Source organism: Oryctolagus cuniculus, chromosome 10, assembly GCF_964237555.1.
Source record: "Oryctolagus cuniculus chromosome 10, mOryCun1.1, whole genome shotgun sequence".
Classification (NCBI taxonomy): Eukaryota; Metazoa; Chordata; class Mammalia; order Lagomorpha; family Leporidae; genus Oryctolagus; species Oryctolagus cuniculus.
Genome location: NC_091441.1, coordinates 80,392,762 through 80,410,343, shown reverse-complemented (window position 1 = coordinate 80,410,343; position 17,582 = coordinate 80,392,762).

Genomic DNA, 17,582 nt, shown 5'->3' with positions numbered 1-17,582 from the left:
AAATCTAAACTCCTAAATGTGATTTACAAATTTTGTTCTTGTATGATTTGATTTGAAGACACGAAATGCCCTCCTGCCCCAATGCATTTCTCTCACCAGCATTACCAATATAATGCCCAGATCATCCATTCCTTCCAGTTAAAATCTGATGTCCTTGTAAATTGTAAATGGTGTCTAAGTGAAGTAGTCCCAACACCCCATCAGCCATTAACTCCTTAATGCAGCTTTATTAACCCAAAGTATCTCTGTGGTTACTTTGTCGCAGTATAGATTAGCTTTGAAAAAAGGCAAGGGTTGTCTATTCTGAAGCACAATAATCAAAATATGCAAGCATCTAGAAAGATATTCTATATTGTGAAATTATCTTGTATGTCAACTTTTAGATGAAAACATTATACAGTGACTGACATCAGTCAAGAAATAAGAGGTTTCTAGTTAATGGAACAGTATAAATAGCCACTTTTGATCCAACATTTCAAAGTCATTTAACTGTCTTCACTTGATGAAATTTGCATAGCTAGAGAACCAACCAAACTCCTCAAGAAAAAAAATTGAATGGATGACTTAAATGTATCGATCACCTATAAATTGGCAATATCAATTATTTCAGGGAATAAGAAGCTTATCAGCCAGGACTTAAAAATTGTTTCTCTATAGCTCAACCTCCCCACTGTAATGATATTTATAACTGTGATAGGAGTTGAGCTTTAATAGAATTTAACATTTTTGAAAAACCCAAGTTCTCTGTCTCCTCCTTGTCAATCTTTCACTGATATTTAAACAAAACCCCAAGTTCCTACCTTACTACCTAGAAATGCAGCACTAAAGTGTGTCCCCATGACCAGAGCCCTCACACCCTTGCTGTCCACATCTGGGATTTCAGCCACTGCTAATGCTGCTTCAACTACCTCTTACAGTACCCATATTTCCCTAATACACCTGCTTCATTTTCCCTTTTCTCCCAGAAGCATCTGAAACCCCTACATCTTATCAATCAGCTTTCTAATGCTGCTATATGTCATTTATCTAGACATTTTGAGTTCCAGCAGCGGTAATGACAATCATGGTCATTTAACATTTTCATCATTTCAATGTAATGTTCTTTTTTTACTTTTATTTTTTTGACAGGCAGAGTTAGACAGAGAGAGAGAGAAAGGTTTTCCTTTTTCTGTTGGTTCACCCCCACGTGGCTGCTACGGCTGGTGCATTGAGCTGATCCGAAGCCAGGAGCCAGGTGCTTCCTCCTGGTCTCCCATGTGGGTGCAGGGCCCAAGCACTTGGGCCATCCTCCACTGCACTCCCGGGCCACAGCAGAGAGCTGGACCGGAAGAGGGGCAACCGGGATAGAACTGGCACCCCAACCGGGACTAGAACCCGGGGTTCCGGCGCCGCAGGCGGAGGATTAGCCTAGTGAGCTGCGGCGCCAGCCGTAACGTTCCTTAAACTTGAGATTCTCCTAGAATCCTGACCATATCACTAGGACGTCTAAGCATCTCTTTTACAGAAGGGGAAAATGAGACTTAGCGAAGTCAAGTGATTTTGCTGAGATCCCAAGATTAGTATTTTACGAAGTTACTCTGATAATGCTGAATCAGAAAAATTAAATTGACCGGGACTAACTAGTCAAAATCACCTTTTAATACTCTATTTATAATTAAAATAATATGATGCTGAGGATTTGCTTCAGAACAATGCAGGACAGGAAGGCATGAAGTGTCTATGAAACAGGATTGTTTTAAGTGGGTATTGGGTAAGTGGACATCCATTGTATTATTCACTCCACTTTTGTGTATATTTAAAACTTGCCATTTAAAAATATTTTTAATGCCATCTTTCATATCATTACAATAAAAGTCCACAGATGAATATTGTGATTCAATATTTTCAAATGATTTTGAAAATATTTCATTATGTGTCCAGGCTTATAAATACCTAATATGGGAAGAGCACTCCAGTTTTAAGAACAAAGGTCTCATTTTTGTCACACAGTTTTTTTTTTTCTAGACCTCTGTAATATGCCTTGCATACTTATCTTGGTGGAAGAAACAATTACGCAGGCACTGTGTCCAGCTGCATGGTGTTATCTTTTAATTAACCTGTGTAGCCTTTTTTACGTAACCTAGTCTGAGAAGTGACAGCCACTTGGGCTGTCTAAATAATGTATGCTCTGACTCTTTTATTGAGTCTATTCAATCAACAACAATAGTTCCTGCCGCATGGTCTAGCTCTCTAGAGCTGGTTACACTTGCTATTCAGGATCTTCGTCATGAGCAGTGCTGTCATGACATCTCTCGCTAACCAGAGCACTTAGTATTGTTTCAATCCATGACACACAGCCTGAGCCCTAGCTTCTCTATTCACGGTGTTTGTGTTAAAGCTATTCTGCACCTGTGCTTTCAAACCTTTCCATGAACTTCTTTAAAAAAAAAAATTATTTATTTATTTGAAGGGCAGAGTTACACAGAGGCAGAGAGAGAGAGAGAGAGAGAGAGAGAGAGAGAGGTCTTCCATCCACTGGTTCACTTCCCAAATGGCCACAACAGCTAAAGCTGGGCTGATCCAAAGCCAGGAACCAGGAGGTTCTTCTGGGTCTCCCACGTGGGTGCAGGGGCCCAAGTACTTGGGCCATCTTCTACTGCTTTCTCAAGCACATTAGCAGGGAGCTAGATTGGAAGTGGGGCAGCCAGGACTCAAACTGGCACCCATATGGGATGCCGGCACTGCAGGCAGTGACTTTATCCACTATACCTCAGCGCCAGCCCACTTTCCATGAACTTCCAACATCTAGTACCATGAATATGTTAGATGGGGCTCCCATTTCTGCTGAAGGATTAGAAGGTACCACATTTCTGGGTGGACATTTGTCAGTATGTAGTCAAATCTCTATAACATTTAGACTGGGGCCAGCATTGTAGCACAGCAGATAAAGCTGCCACCAGCAACACTGGCATCCCATATGGGTGCCAGTTCAAGTCCCAGCCGCTCCATTTCCATTCCAGCTTCCTACTAATATGCCTGGGAAAGCAGCAGAACATGGCCCAAGTGCTTCCACGTGGGAGACCTGGAAGAACCTCCTGGCTCCTGGCTTCAGTCTGGCCCAGCGCTGGCCATTGAGACCATCTGAGGAGCAAACCAGCGGATGGAATATCTCTCTTTCTGTCCCTGTCCCTCTCTCTCTCTTTCTCTGTCTCTTCCTTTTTCTATGTAGTTCTTTCAATAATAAATAAACTTTCGAATAAATAAAGCTTTAAAACAAGAACAACAAAACACTCAGGCCCTGGGACCCACAGTGCCATATCTAAGAATTTAACCTAATGAAGTAAGTAAACAGAGCTACAAAAATTTATATTTTATATATAGCTAGTTTTTAAAAAAATATTATACTCTAAATGACCAACAATATGAGATTGGCTCAATGAAATTATCTGCAGACATTAAATATGTTGATATAAATATTTTTATGGTAATGGGGAAGTGTTCATTAAATCTAGCTAGTAAACTGCAGGTTAAATAGAAATATACATATTATGAATATATGGATATATTACATACATATATACACACACATACATGTACAAGAATACTTCAAAAAGAGTGTAGAAAATTAAAAGATGAATATATTTTAGTGCTAAAAAATGTTGCAATTCATGTACTGGATTGGTCTTCAAAAAGTCCATAGAAAGTGCATATCATAGGGCTGGTGCTGTGACACAGCTGGTTAAACCACTGCTTGTGACACTGGCATTCCACTCTGGAGTGCCAGTTCAAGTCCCCGCTGCTCTACTTCAGATTCAACTTCCTGCAGATGTGCCTGAGAAGACAGCAGAGGGTGGCTCAAGTGCTTGGGCTGCTGCCAACCTACACGTGATACCAGGACGGAGTTCCTGGCTGCTGCCATTGGCTGGACTCAGCCCTGGCTGTTGCTCTCTCTCCCCATCTCTTCTCTCTCTCTCTCTGTCTCTCTCTCTCTCTCTCTCTCTAGTTCTGCCTTTCAAATAAATAAATAAATCTTTGGGGAGAAAAGAAAATACATATTATGAAAAACTCTTCATAAATTCCAAAGATTTTTACACCAAAGTAAACATATTTTAATTCCATTTGTCCACAGTTTTTGAAGCATCTTCATATATTTCTATATTGTCCAGCAGGAAAACATTTATATCCATATATGAGCAGGAGGTATGTGTAGCCTATGTCTAGATTGATAAACACTTTGATTTCTCTTCCATCTGTATTTTCATATATCTCTGCAATGAAATATCATGACATGTAATAGCTATGTATGAAATACAAAGAAACAAAAAAATAACAGATCCAACCCTATTCTGTCTAAATGTGTTTCAAGTGCTTAGATAAAAGGAAAGTGAAACAACCTGGAGAAGACGTACAAACCCTTAGGGGAGCACTCTTTCTGCAAACAAAGCCTTGCAGTATTAATTATTGTGTGGAAATATTAGGAAAGGTAATGGGAGGAAAGCAGAGAAAAGAGTGGAGTTGCAGTGCAACTGGCCGTAATATTCCAACCCAAGGCTGCAGGTATGAGTGGCATGGGCCCCCCCCCCAACCAGTGGAATGTCATAAAACAATTTCCTCTCCCTTTTTTGTCATGACAGAGCTTTGCACAGCTCCTATAAAGTGCAGGAATTAGCTATTGCTCCTTATAACAATGCTTCAAGTGAGAGCTCCCTACCCTGTATCCCGAGGGAGTTCAATGTCTGGCCAAAGGTTGCACAGCTGGCAACCTATGCCTTGAGATGCTCTTTGCCACCAGGACCAGGGATCATCCATTCCACAGAAGAGAACCCCATCCCCCTGAAAGTTCAAAAAAAGGCTCTGATTAGTGACAAGGATAAGACCTAGGTCATGTCTGGGTAGAACGATCTGGAAAATAACGGGGTCAAGCAGAGCTATAGAGGCAGCAACAGAGAGGGGTTTTTTTAGGAATCAGATTGCAAATTATTCAGGCTAGATGTTTGCAATGAACAAGTTAGCTTCAGGCCAATATTAACTTCCCTTCCTATTACTATCAGATTAATTGCACTATGTTGCTTTTTCTAAATACACTTCAAATCAGGAAACCTATAATTCAGTAGTTAGTCATTAAAGTAGCAAAAGGTCTGCAACTGTGTTATCTGAAGCTCATCTTCAGAATAAAATAAAATCTGGGCCTCCTTTTTTGTGTAATAAACAGCATCAATAATGAGTAAGTGGGATATTATTTCTGAGGTGAAAAATGTCCAAGTTGAAAAATTATTCAGGTAATAAAGCAAATCAGAGCAGAAATACACAAACGATGATTGCAAGAACTTGGATTCATTTGCATTTTAAATAGCACATCTATAGAATCATTGAAAATTCTGTCATTTTAAGACTTTGCAAATCTTTGAGGTGACAGGCGTATTTAACTTTATTTGAATATTACACTATGTATACAAGTATTGAAAAATCAAATGATATCCCATAAATATGTACAATTTTCCTGCATTAGTGAAAAAGACAAAAAGATTATACAAACCAAATATGTACATAGATATGTATATATATTTATTTAATGATAGTATGCTTATGTACAAACAGCAGTTGGACTTAAAGGAGAGTTAATATTATCTGATAAATTTCAAATACTAAAGTATTGAGGTGACTAAGATGCTATCCCACATCCTATGTCAGAATACCCGGGTTCAATACCCAGCTTTGGCTCTTGACTCCAGATTCCTGGACCCTGGGAGGTAGCAGTGATGGCCCAAGTAATTGGGTTACTGCAACCCATTCAAGGTACTTGGGTTGAGTTCTTAGCTCCCAGCTTCAGGGTAACCCAGCCCAATTCCAGCCACTGTGGACATTTGGGGAGTAAACCAAACGAGGGGAGCTCTCTCTTAGCATCTCTCTCTCTGCCTCTCAGAAAAATAAGGCTTTTAAAAATACTAAAACACTAAAAAGCCTTAATTCCTATGTGTTTCCTATGTACGGCAGAGTCTGCATACAAATGTGTGCATGTGTGTATGGGCACATATTCTTCATGCTTTCATTGTTCTCTATGATCTCATGCCTTCACATGCAGCAAATATCAAATACAGTTTCAGAGCTAATCAATAAAACACAGTTTACATCAAATGACCAGAGAGCTGTCAATTTTTAAAAATCCCAGGCTCTCTTGTGGATTGCCGACTTCAAAGACATGCATTAAGATTATTAAGCAAGTAATGATTGATTTATTACATAACATTAAGAAATGTTTTCTTTGAAGCACAAATTAAAAGGTCACAGATGCCCAGATTTTTCTTCAGGTTGATAGTTTAAAATGCAAACTAGATAATACCACTAGCTGTGAAGGACATATGAAGGGGATTTGAAGTATCTCCTTTCCATGCAATATTTTAATGAAATGCTTAATATTCTGCAGTGGATTAATGAGGCAGTTCTCTATTTTCAAACAATGGGTGGACAATTAAGACCCAATCCTATGAACAAATTGGTGTCACTGTTATTTTGATGGTATTTAAAATGACCATTGCTGTAGCAACGAGACATTATTTAACAGGAATGAAAATAACCATTTACATCAAGCAATTCAGTGGAGATATAGGGGGAGAGGGGAAGGGGATGTGGCAGCTGCTGTTCCAAGAAATAAAGCTGACATTTTAGGACAAAAGCAATTTGACCAGCTGAAACCTAAACAGGTTCTGTGCCATGTTCAGAAGTCACCCAAAATGCATGCCAATGTGCTAATCATTCCCCATAAAGCCAGCGAGCTGTGCAGTCTCTCACCCAGCCTTCTAAACACTCAGAGGCAAAGAGATGGGCGCAGATCTTTGAGGAGGTCAGATTTGGGAATGAGCCAAATTAATTAGCCACATGAGAGTAAGAAAGATCATACATCAAGGGTAGGGAATTAATCTACATATGGAGATTAAATGGGAAGAATCGATCTTCCAACCAAACTCATACACAGTTTGAGCCTGCCCTAAACACCTGTGTGTCCTAAATAATCAGGCACTATTTTGCTCAGCAAGCTTGCATGAACAATGCAAACAGAGTAATAAATTGTCTCATTTCTCCAGTGCATGGTTATGGAAAAGAAGGATGAAATCCTACAACTGATCAATAAAAACAAAAAATCATGGAACTTTTTCTTATACTTCCGTTAAGTTGTACTCATAGGTTAACCTCAGCGTATTTCTTTCTAACTCTCATAGTTTTGGTCTCTCCTTTCCAGGCTGCAAAGTTATGTTGCCCGCTACTTGAAAAAACTTCTATAATTTAGTCCCTCTGGCCTCCCACCCCCAAAAGAAAGGTCTATATGGCCAAATTGATGGGATGAAATGATAGGTTTAAAGAATAATTCATTATACTATCAAGATCTTGGCATGCCAATTGCTGAAAAGACTATTTTGAGCTGTCAGTTCCAAAGCACATATTTTTTCATTGACTGCCATGCCAAGTGCTTGATGGAATAATGAATTGTTCCCATTGACATCACTGTCGCCCACAACCCTGGGGCTCCATGCAGCATTTTTCAGGGGTGATGAATGATGTTACTGTTCTTCCCATGGCGTGGAAAGTGAGGATAAGGTCAAGTTCAGGGACTTACTGGGAAAGAAAATGGAGGGTTAAAGCTGCTGGGAAGAATGAGTATGCAGGCCTGGCATCGTGGCTTAACAGGCTGAAGCCACCATCTGCAATGCCGGCATCCAATATGGGCCCCAGTTCCAGTCCCAGCTGCTCCACTTCCAACCCAGCTCCCTGCTAATGCACCTGGAAAGCAGTGGAAGATGGTCCAAGTGCTTGGCTCCCTGCACCTACGTGGGAGACCTGGAACAATCTCCTGGCTTCAGCCTGGCAGACTCCTGGTCCTTGAAGTCATTTGGGGAGTGAACCAGAAGATGGAAGAGCTCTCTCTCTCTCTCTCTCTCTCTGTGTATTTCAAATAAATAAAATAAATAAACCTTAAAAAAAAAAAACCTCCAGGATTATTTATGGGGGCTGTACCCTATGGATCCAATCAAATCTTATTTTAAAAACTGTACCTGCAAACACCATAATTGGTTTAAGTTTCTGCCCCCTTAATAAAAAAAAAAAAAGTTATCCAAATTATGACAAAGTTTGGACACGACTTTAATGCATGCCGCAAGACTTCATAATTTAAATTATGCGTGACTGCCACCAAATAGCATTATCCATGCATTCTGCTTTCTTGCTGGGAAAAGTTTTGGGCTTTGGGTGTTTTTCTCATTTTCTTCCAACTTGGAAGCTTTTTGCTGGGACTCCATCTCACTCAGAAACCCAACTCCTTGGGTCAGAGACAGGAAATACGAGAGATGTCAACCAAAACAAAGCCATGGTGGCTTTGTCTTTAAAATGGGTTGCATACACATGGCCTGGTTATACCCTGACGTTAGGATGAACTCACCCACACCAGGATCTGCAGAGTAGGCCACATCTAAACCCTTCCAGGCAAGAAAATGACTTCTGAAGACTTTAGGCCCCAGCCAGCAAACTTGTCAGCTGCTGTTGGTAACATTAAGGATCAGATCTACAAAAGCTCAACACCAACCAAAGTCACAGGTCACACGGACAGGCATTCACACATTAGGCACTCACCATGACACAAGCAACTGTTTCTCCCTTCCCTTCAAAGGTGGTCAGGGACTTCATGGAAACCAACCTCTAGTTTCCCCAGGTCATGCACCTGGGCAGAAAGCACTGTGGTAGTTACACCTGCTTCCAAGGGCCCCGCCCTCCACCAACTGCAATAGGTTTCTTAAACAAACAACCTGGCATTTCCCCTGTCTCCGTGGTTGTTCCATTGTACCAAAGAGTTGAAAACAGGATTAAGCTAGAACCTCTATATGTCTCAGCCCAACTCAATGCCTTAGCAGGTGATGGTTCTTCCACCAGCCTCTGATAAAGAACACTGAGTGGCTCTTCTACATCACTGAGCTGTGGGTTTACACAGGCACATAGATTTGCACATATCCAATCACAGTTCACCACCTGGTCTCAGACTCCGTAAACAGAAGTACGGCGTAGGTAGCCGAAGCTTAGGTCTCAGGACCTCAAACTCCTCACCTGGAAGCTGAGAATGCTGAGGCCAGGGAAAGACAGGTCAGCAGCCAGGGTCTTTCCAGTTAGTGAGGTTCTCAGGTCATGTTGATAAAACCACCGGAAAACGGAAGTGCAAGGCCCGCAGCCCCAGGGCCCCTGCTGGTGTTTCCTGCGGCAGGTGTCTCTGACCTTCTGGCCTCCCACTGGCCTGCCCACTCATGGTCTCCACCTGCCAGTCCATCAGGCCCTCCCAGGGCCAAGCGTCCTGGGGTTGCAGATCCCAGCAGCCACTGTCATCGTAGCATTTCAGTTTAAAGTGTGTCACCAACACAAAGGCTTCTCTAGTGCATGTGGGCATGGGAAACGGCGCTTCCTACACACCTGTAACTGCTTTGCCTTCATCTGCCTCCTCTTCTTCCTTCTCTCCTTGCTTACTGAGTCTTCACAGGTGCTAGCCATTGAGTGAGCTGTCTTACTGCTCCCTGGGAATCCCTTTTCTTGACCACTAAACTCCCCTGGACTAGAACATTTCCTGGTGCTCCTAAACACATCCCTTCCCTTAAAGGAGGCATTTATCTCAGCTTATCCTTTTATATCAACTGTGTGATAGTCTGATTAATACCACGGTCCTCTATGGTCCTCCCATTGTGTCCCCAGCAAGGTTCCTGAAACATGCAGTGATCAAATGAATCTTTCTAACAATCTGATGAGCTCCCATTTACAGATGAGAAACAGAGGCTCCAGCAGTGTAGGAGGTTTGCCCTAGGTGTTTGGGTAACAAGTAGAAGCAGCGGGTGTGTAAGACCACGGCCTGCGGTCCATCATGACTCCAGAAGTTCACTGGATTTCTCTGGAGACTTCAAATGCTGGCACTGGCTGAAGTCATTTCAAAAGACCTTCAGTAGAGGACAAGAAGTCTCAGTGGGTGACACAGGCATTCGCCCTGAGCTAAGTTGGATTCTCAGGAGAAAGCCAATCACAGACCCCAACAGAGTAAGTCCCAAACCTGCTACTGTGTCTCACTGCTTGGGTGCACACTGGACAGGACACAGTGCCCTAGGAACCACCTTGTCAAGGTCCTTCTGCGGGATTCCTGGCTGCTGGGTGCTCTTTAGTCCCACCAGGAAAGCTGGCTTTTACACTCTAGGCTTTGAAGTGCTCCCAGTGGAACTGAAGAGGGGTAGGTGCTGTGGCACAACCACCCACGTCCCATACTGGAGCGTTGGTTTGAGCCCCAGCTGCTCCACTTCTGATCCAGCATTTCTGCTAATGTGCCTGGGAAGGCAGCAAATGATGGCCCAAAGCGCTTAGCCCTGTGCCACCCATTTGGGAAATCAGGATGGTGTTCTTGGTTCCTGGCTTTGGCCTGGCCCAAACCTGGCTGTGTGGACATTTGGAGAGTAAACCAATGGATGAAAGACCTCTTCCTCCCCACCCTTCCCTCTCTCTCCTGTCTCTGACAAATTCTGTCTTTCAAATAAATAAATAATTATTTAAAAGAGGAGAAAATATATTTCCCAACTGTTGGCCTTTCTCACTGGTTTGTAAGCAAAACTCTTTTTCTGGGTATTACATTTAAAAAACAAAAAGACTTTTATTTATTTGAAAGTCAGAGTTACAGAAAGAGATCTTCCCTCTGCTGGTTCACTCTCCAAATGGCTACAACAGCCAGGGCTAGGCCCAAATGAAGAGAGGAGCTAGGAGCTCCATCCAGGTCTTCCATGGGGGTGGCAAGGGCCTAAGCACTTGGGCCATCTTCTGCTGCTATCCAAGTGCATTGGCAGGGAGCTAGATCAGAAATGGAGCAGCCGGGACACGAATCGGCACTCATATGGGATGCTATCTTAACTGCTGTGCCACAACACCTGTCCCTGGGTATGACTTTTACTCCCTGTCTTTCATATTTATTTTTTGTACCAAGTAGCACCCACCATAAAACTCTTCATTGCCATACCTGTTATTTGAATTGCAAAAACAAGACTAGCCAAGGACCTATCATCTGGGAAAAGGTAAAGTGATGGAATTACAGAGCAATTGATTTGCATAGATATGCCTGAGCGGTCAAAGCCAACTCCCATCTCAGAATGTGGTGTGGACCCTCGGAGGTGCTCCATCATCACATCGCATGTGTAATGCTACAGAGAAGCCCAGGGAGCGACCTCCTTGTAAACCCGGGGAGGAAATCCCATCGTCCTGGTTCCCCAAGGTGAACGGTAAACACTTCTGAAAGCATCCCATGTGCATTGTCTCCCTGGGCGCTGATGACTACAACCTGCATTTCTGAAAAATGAGATGAGGACAAAGATATTCGCCTGGAGGATTCACATTCTTCTATCGACATGGAATCACAGGGTTTGTTTTCCGTCTTGAGTTTGCAGGGCGCTCATTTCCTGAGTTTCTGCATCTTGGTCCTCACCCTGCCTCCCTTTTAACTGGCTTTCAAATGTTAATCCTGGCCTTAGCCTTGGGGCTGTCCAGTAAGTGCCTTGTGCTTGTCTCATTTCACTCTGTCACCTGCTTTATTTACATGGCTGTTCATTTGCACTTCCAGTTTTCCTCTGGGACCTGCCACCTCTGCATCTCCTCCATGTTATCCCACATTAAACTGGCACCTTGACTTAACCTTGTGTCCAATTTCAATTTCCACCCAAAACAGTAGGCATTTCAACTGAATCGTGTCTTTGCAATGTATTTTCCAGATTTATTTGGAAACTGCAATTACTTCTTACCTACAACTGTCCTGCTGATGGAATGACTTTAACTTGAGAGGCAGCAAGGCATTCATGTAGCAGGATGGCATTCAACTTGGAGTAAGATGACCTAGGACCAAGTCCCTCAAGGTCAGGGAACCTCCATGGCTGTGCCTTACGGGGAGACAGTAACACTGGCAGCGTTGGCACTGTGCATTAGTGAGGTTCTTTCAGGTGGCAAGAAAGAGACAATCCCATGAACAAGCTGAGTGTACAAGCAGCTTCTTAGATAACTGGACAGTGCTCCTACAAGAGGAAGCCTAATAGCTCAGACCTGGCACCTGTGTACTGGGGACTTCGGCATTCTCTTTGCATCTCACGTTCAAATGTCCCGAGCCAAAGAAGGGGTCTGGATGGGTCATTTACCTACCTTTTTATCTTGCAGCCTGTTCATTGGGTGGACTTTAAGTCAGCTTTTTTTTTTTTTTTAAGATTTTTATTTATTTATTTGAGAGGTAGAGTTACAGACAGAGGGAGAGACAGAGAGACAGGTCTTCCACCCGTTGGTTCACTACCCAGTGGCCACAACAGCTGCGCCAATCCAAAGCCAGGTGCTTCCTCCAGATCTCCCATGCGGGTGCAGGGGCCCAAGGACTTGGGCCATCCTCCACTGCTTTCCCAGGCCACAACAGAGAGCTGGACTGGAAGAGGAGCAGCCAGGACTAGAACCGGCACCCATGTGGGATGTCGGTGCCGCAGATGGAGGATTAACTTACTGCACCATGGCACCAGCCCCTGAGTCAGCTCTTAATGCCTGGCCCAATCAGTTGTGACCAGGTAGTGTGGGGAGCAATCCGGACTAGACTAGGTTACTCGAATTAAGACTTATTCTATGCATCTGCTCTCCCACAATGTGGCGTTGGGAGAGAAGTAAACAGCTTCCGCACAGCTGCCTCCAGTTCAACCAATTAACTGTAGGACTTGCTCCTGATTGGAGAGCAGCGTACTCAGCCGAGTTGGGATTGGCAGAGAAGGACTATAAAGGAGGAGAGAGACGGCATGCACCGGGAACATCTATGGGGAACATCTAAGGGAACCCGTGCAGCCCCCGAGAGACCCGGCCGGCGGTGTGCCGCTCCCCTGCGGAAGTGGGGAATGCGGCCAGGGGGAACTGCCCTTCCACGGAGGTGGAAGGGATAGTAGCCAACCCGGGAAGAACCAGCAGCAAACCCGGGGAGGGCCGAGCAGACGAAAGAACAGCGCAGGGTCCTGTGTCGTTCCTCCATGAAGAGGGGGAGCGACATAATGGTGCCGTGACTCGGATAGGAAACCTAGTTCGGATAGGAAACCTGACTCGGATAGGAAACTTAGGAGGGAAGAAACGGGAAGAACTGGGAAATTACCGGAGGGAGAGACTAGCAAACAGCCTAGGGAAAAGCCGGACGAAAAAGGAGCCGGAAGAAGCTATTGAAAGCCTAGGCATAGACTCGGATTCGGACTACGGGGGGAAGCTGGGAGAAATCTCTAAGGTCGAAAGCGAAAGTGAAAGCTAGAACAAACAGATTCGGACGCGGACTGTGGGGAGAGGCCAGGAGAAATGAGGGAGGAATATCGTTGGAGGAAAGCTTGGGGAAACATACCGGGTAGAGAAAAATGTTAGGGAAATTGAAGCCGCGGGGGGCAGGCCGAGGCGGAGACGAAAGCCACTTTGGGGTTCTCAAGTTAGCCCGGGAATAGGGGGCGAAAAGTTGAAACCAGAAGCTGAGACGCAAGCCAGATTGGGATCCGTCTGATTAGCCCGGGGAGCAAAGGACGGGAAGCCAGATCGTGGGGCGGAGACGTACGCTGGGTTGAATTCGCCAGGCTAGCCCGGGGAACTTAGATTGAATCCTAGTGGCGGAGACGCAAGCTACGCTGTGTTACTCGCGGAAGCCGCCGCGTGCAGAGAGAGCACGGGGCGTGAATAGATAGGGAACGCTGGCGTAGGCCGTGGTTCAGACGCGAAAGGGTTAAGCGTGGAGACCGCGGACCGCGCAAAGCCGGGAAGCCGCGCAGAGAGGCGCGCGGGCTGAAGCGGCGCAGAGCCGGGAACCCGCCGGCGGGGCGAGGTGCCGGAAAGCCGCAGGGATAAGAGAAACAGAAGTTTGGAAGTGAAGTAAAAGAGAAATGGGAATGCTGGAAGATAGAAGTGAAATGGGAGAAATAGAAATGCCCGGAGATAGAGAAATAGAGAAAAATGAGGCCTCCCCTCAACATGCCAATTAGAAGGCTTGGATTCGGTCTGCCCGATTAGTGAGGCGATGAGTACCTGGGTGGCTAGCCGCAGGTCACCGAAGACAGGCACGAATTAACATCAGTAAAGCTTCCCCACAATGCAACAATATTAAGCTCGGATTCGGTTTTCCTGATTGATAGGACTTGTAAGAGCCTGTGGCAACGCTAGCAAGTAGAGCAGAGTGTGTGCCGTGGGACACCGAAGACAGGCGCGTATCAACGCCAAAAAATAAAAAGAAAGGGGGATCTGTGGGGAGCAATCCGGACTAGACTAGGTTACTCGAATTAAGACTTATTCTATGCATCTGCTCTCCCACAATGTGGCGTTGGGAGAGAAGTAAACAGCTTCCGCACAGCTGCCTCCAGTTCAACCAATTAACTGTAGGACTTGCTCCTGATTGGAGAGCAGCGTACTCAGCCGAGTTGGGATTGGCAGAGAAGGACTATAAAGGAGGAGAGAGACGGCATGCACCGGGAACATCTATGGGGAACATCTAAGGGAACCCGTGCAGCCCCCGAGAGACCCGGCCGGCGGTGTGCCGCTCCCCTGCGGAAGTGGGGAATGCGGCCAGGGGGAACTGCCCTTCCACGGAGGTGGAAGGGATAGTAGCCAACCCGGGAAGAACCAGCAGCAAACCCGGGGAGGGCCGAGCAGACGAAAGAACAGCGCAGGGTCCTGTGTCGTTCCTCCATGAAGAGGGGGAGCGACAGGTAGCACAGCTGATTTAACCCAACCAACGGAGGTGCAACCATCAGCACAACTGAAGGCCCTGCCTGGTGTCTGTCTCCCCAGAAGGGGTTTGTGGCCTTGGCAACTGTTTACGGGCAGCCTGCCTAGAGGGAGGTTCTCGCAGCATCAGTCTTCACACCTCTTGAGAAAGATTCCATGGTCATGTGATTTTGGATATGGCCCCTAAGCCACAGGGCCCCTAAACAGTGCCTGGAAGGCAGACACTAGATGGCACCAGGCCCCACTCTCCTAGCCTCCCACCCTTGGCTTAAAGTGCCCTAGCCCTGCCTTTCCATAGCTCTAAAACAACTCACTGGGTTCAGTGGTTCAGCCGGCCTGACAAGATTCCAATCAAGCCCTCACTTGCTTCTCCAGGAGACATACTTGATGGCCACCATTGTCTGGAGGAGTTTTGTTGCAGGGAATTCCAGATCCAGGGCAGAAAGTAACTGCCACCTGCATGGAACCTCCAGACAGACTGAAGCCCACTTGGCCATCATAACCATTTTCTTTGCTGACCAATCACAGGAAGTCCACAAGCACCCCTGACCAACCAGGAACTTGGACATGACAGCCACAACCCCGAGAGAGTCTGATTTACTTGGTGTGGACAGAGGTCCAGGCATCAGAAGTTAAATGCTTTCCAGAGGCCGGCGCCACGGCTCAATAGGCTAATCCTCAGTCTGCGGCGCCAGCACACTGGGTTCTAGTCCCGGTCGGGGTGCCAGATTCTGTCCCAGTTGCTCCTCTTCCAGTCCAGCTGTCTGCTGTGGCCTGGGAGGGCAGTGGAGGACCCAAGTGCTTGGGCCCTGCACCCACATGGGAGACCAGGAGAGGCACCTAGCTCCTGGCTTCAGATCAGAGCGCTGTGCTGGCTGCAGCGGCCATTGCGGGGTGAACCAACAGAAAAGGAAGTCCTTTCTCTCTCTCTCTCTCTCTCTCTCACTGCCCACTCTGCCTGTCAAAAAAAAAAAAAAAAAAATGCTTTCCAGAAACTAGACCTTTAACTAATAAGAATTCTGGGGCCAGCGCTGTGGCATAGTGGGTAAAGCTGTCACCTGTTGTGCCAGCATCCCATATGGGCACTGGTTCATATTCCAGCTGCTCCACTTCCGATCCAGCTCTCTGCTGATTGCCTGGGAAAGCAGTGGAAGATGGCCCAAGTCTTTAGGCCCCTGTACCTATGTGGGAGACCTCAAGGAAGTTCCTGGCTCCTGGCTTTGGATTGACCCAGATCTGGCCTTTGAGGCCATTAGGAGAGTTGAACCAGCAGATGGAAGACACCTCTCTCTCTCTCTCTCTCTCTGCCTCTCTTTCAAATAAATAAATCTTTAAAAATGAGTAATAGTAATTCTGCTTGTCACAGGATACCAGGATTTACATAATACACACTATATACCCAGCACTAATCCATGGCGGTTTCCTTTTATCTTATTCTTAATCAACTCCACCCAGTATACATGACCACCAATCTACAAGTCACAAAAGCAAAGCCCCTTGGGGCTTAGCATCAAGGCCCTGGCTACACAGCACGGGTGCTGCAAGGCTGAGAACTGGGGGCCTTCTGACATCTCAACCCACATTCTTTGGGCTACACAACACCGCTTCTCCCGGGAGCTCTCCTCTCTCTGAGACAGTATCTGCTGTGGGTGGTACTCAATACACTACAGCAGGGTGAACGCATGCCATGAAGTGCCTCCAATGTCCCCTTCAGCGAAGAGTCCCCAAAGTCCCCGACTCAAGGTTGTGAAGAGTAAGTGATACACAGCACTCCGGGACCTGGACTAACTCAATGTCAACCCTCCTGTATTAATGCAAATCTGCACCCCTTAGTTAACGCTTTGCGATTCTTAGGCTTCTAGCCTTCCAGGAAGTCCCCTGCTCAGTCTGGTTCCCCTCAAACCAAATGGTAATAGCAGTTGTGTATGTTATAACTTTACAAGGCCAACGTAAGCAACTCCTGGGGCTGGCATTGTGGCATAGCAGGTTAAGCCACCACCTGAAATGCCAGCATCCCATATGGGTGCCTGTTCGAATCCTGGCTGCTCCATTTCCAATCCAGTTCCCCACTAAAGCACTTGGGAAAGCAGTAGAAGATGGCCCAAGTGCTTGGGCCCCTACAGCCATGTGGGAGACCCGGAAGAAGCTCCCGGCTTTGAATCAACTCAGCTCCAGCCATTGTGGCCATTTGGGGAGTGAACCAGCAGATGGAAGACACCTCTCCCTGTCTCTCCTCTTTTTGTCTGTAACTCTGCCTTTCAAATAAATAAGATGAATCTTTAAAAAAAAAAAAAAAATTAACCCCTAAGGGGAACTGAAGAGCTCATGTGCTGAGATCCTAAACAGAGTTCAAGTCTGAACCAAAACCCCCCACAAAGTCAATGTGAATTGGTCCCCCTAAACGTTTCGGGGCCCAGGGCTTTCACCACATGATGGTCAGGTGGGGCTGGGATACTGGCTGCTGCTAGGGAATTACACCCTTCACCTGAAAACTGCCCGTGCCAATGTTCCCTCATTGCCTCAAATCAGGAGTGAAAAACTCCATCACAAGGCCTGACTTCTGGCATTCGGGTGTCTGGAATTGACAATGAGATTCTTGCAAGCCCCACAGAGGCCGTTTGGAAGAGCTGGACTGCCACCTTGTGGTCAGCTGTGCACTATCACCCAGGGCCAGGGCTCACACGCGCCAGGTTCCCGTAATGTGTTATATACCCTTGGTGACAGGTGGGCTAAACACTTGTGCCTATGGGGCAAAAGTACCTGAGTGGAGGTGCTTCTGCGTCCCTAGTTCAGAAAGAGCAAGTGTCTTCCACGGCTTCTCCCGGCTGACCATGTTTCAAGAA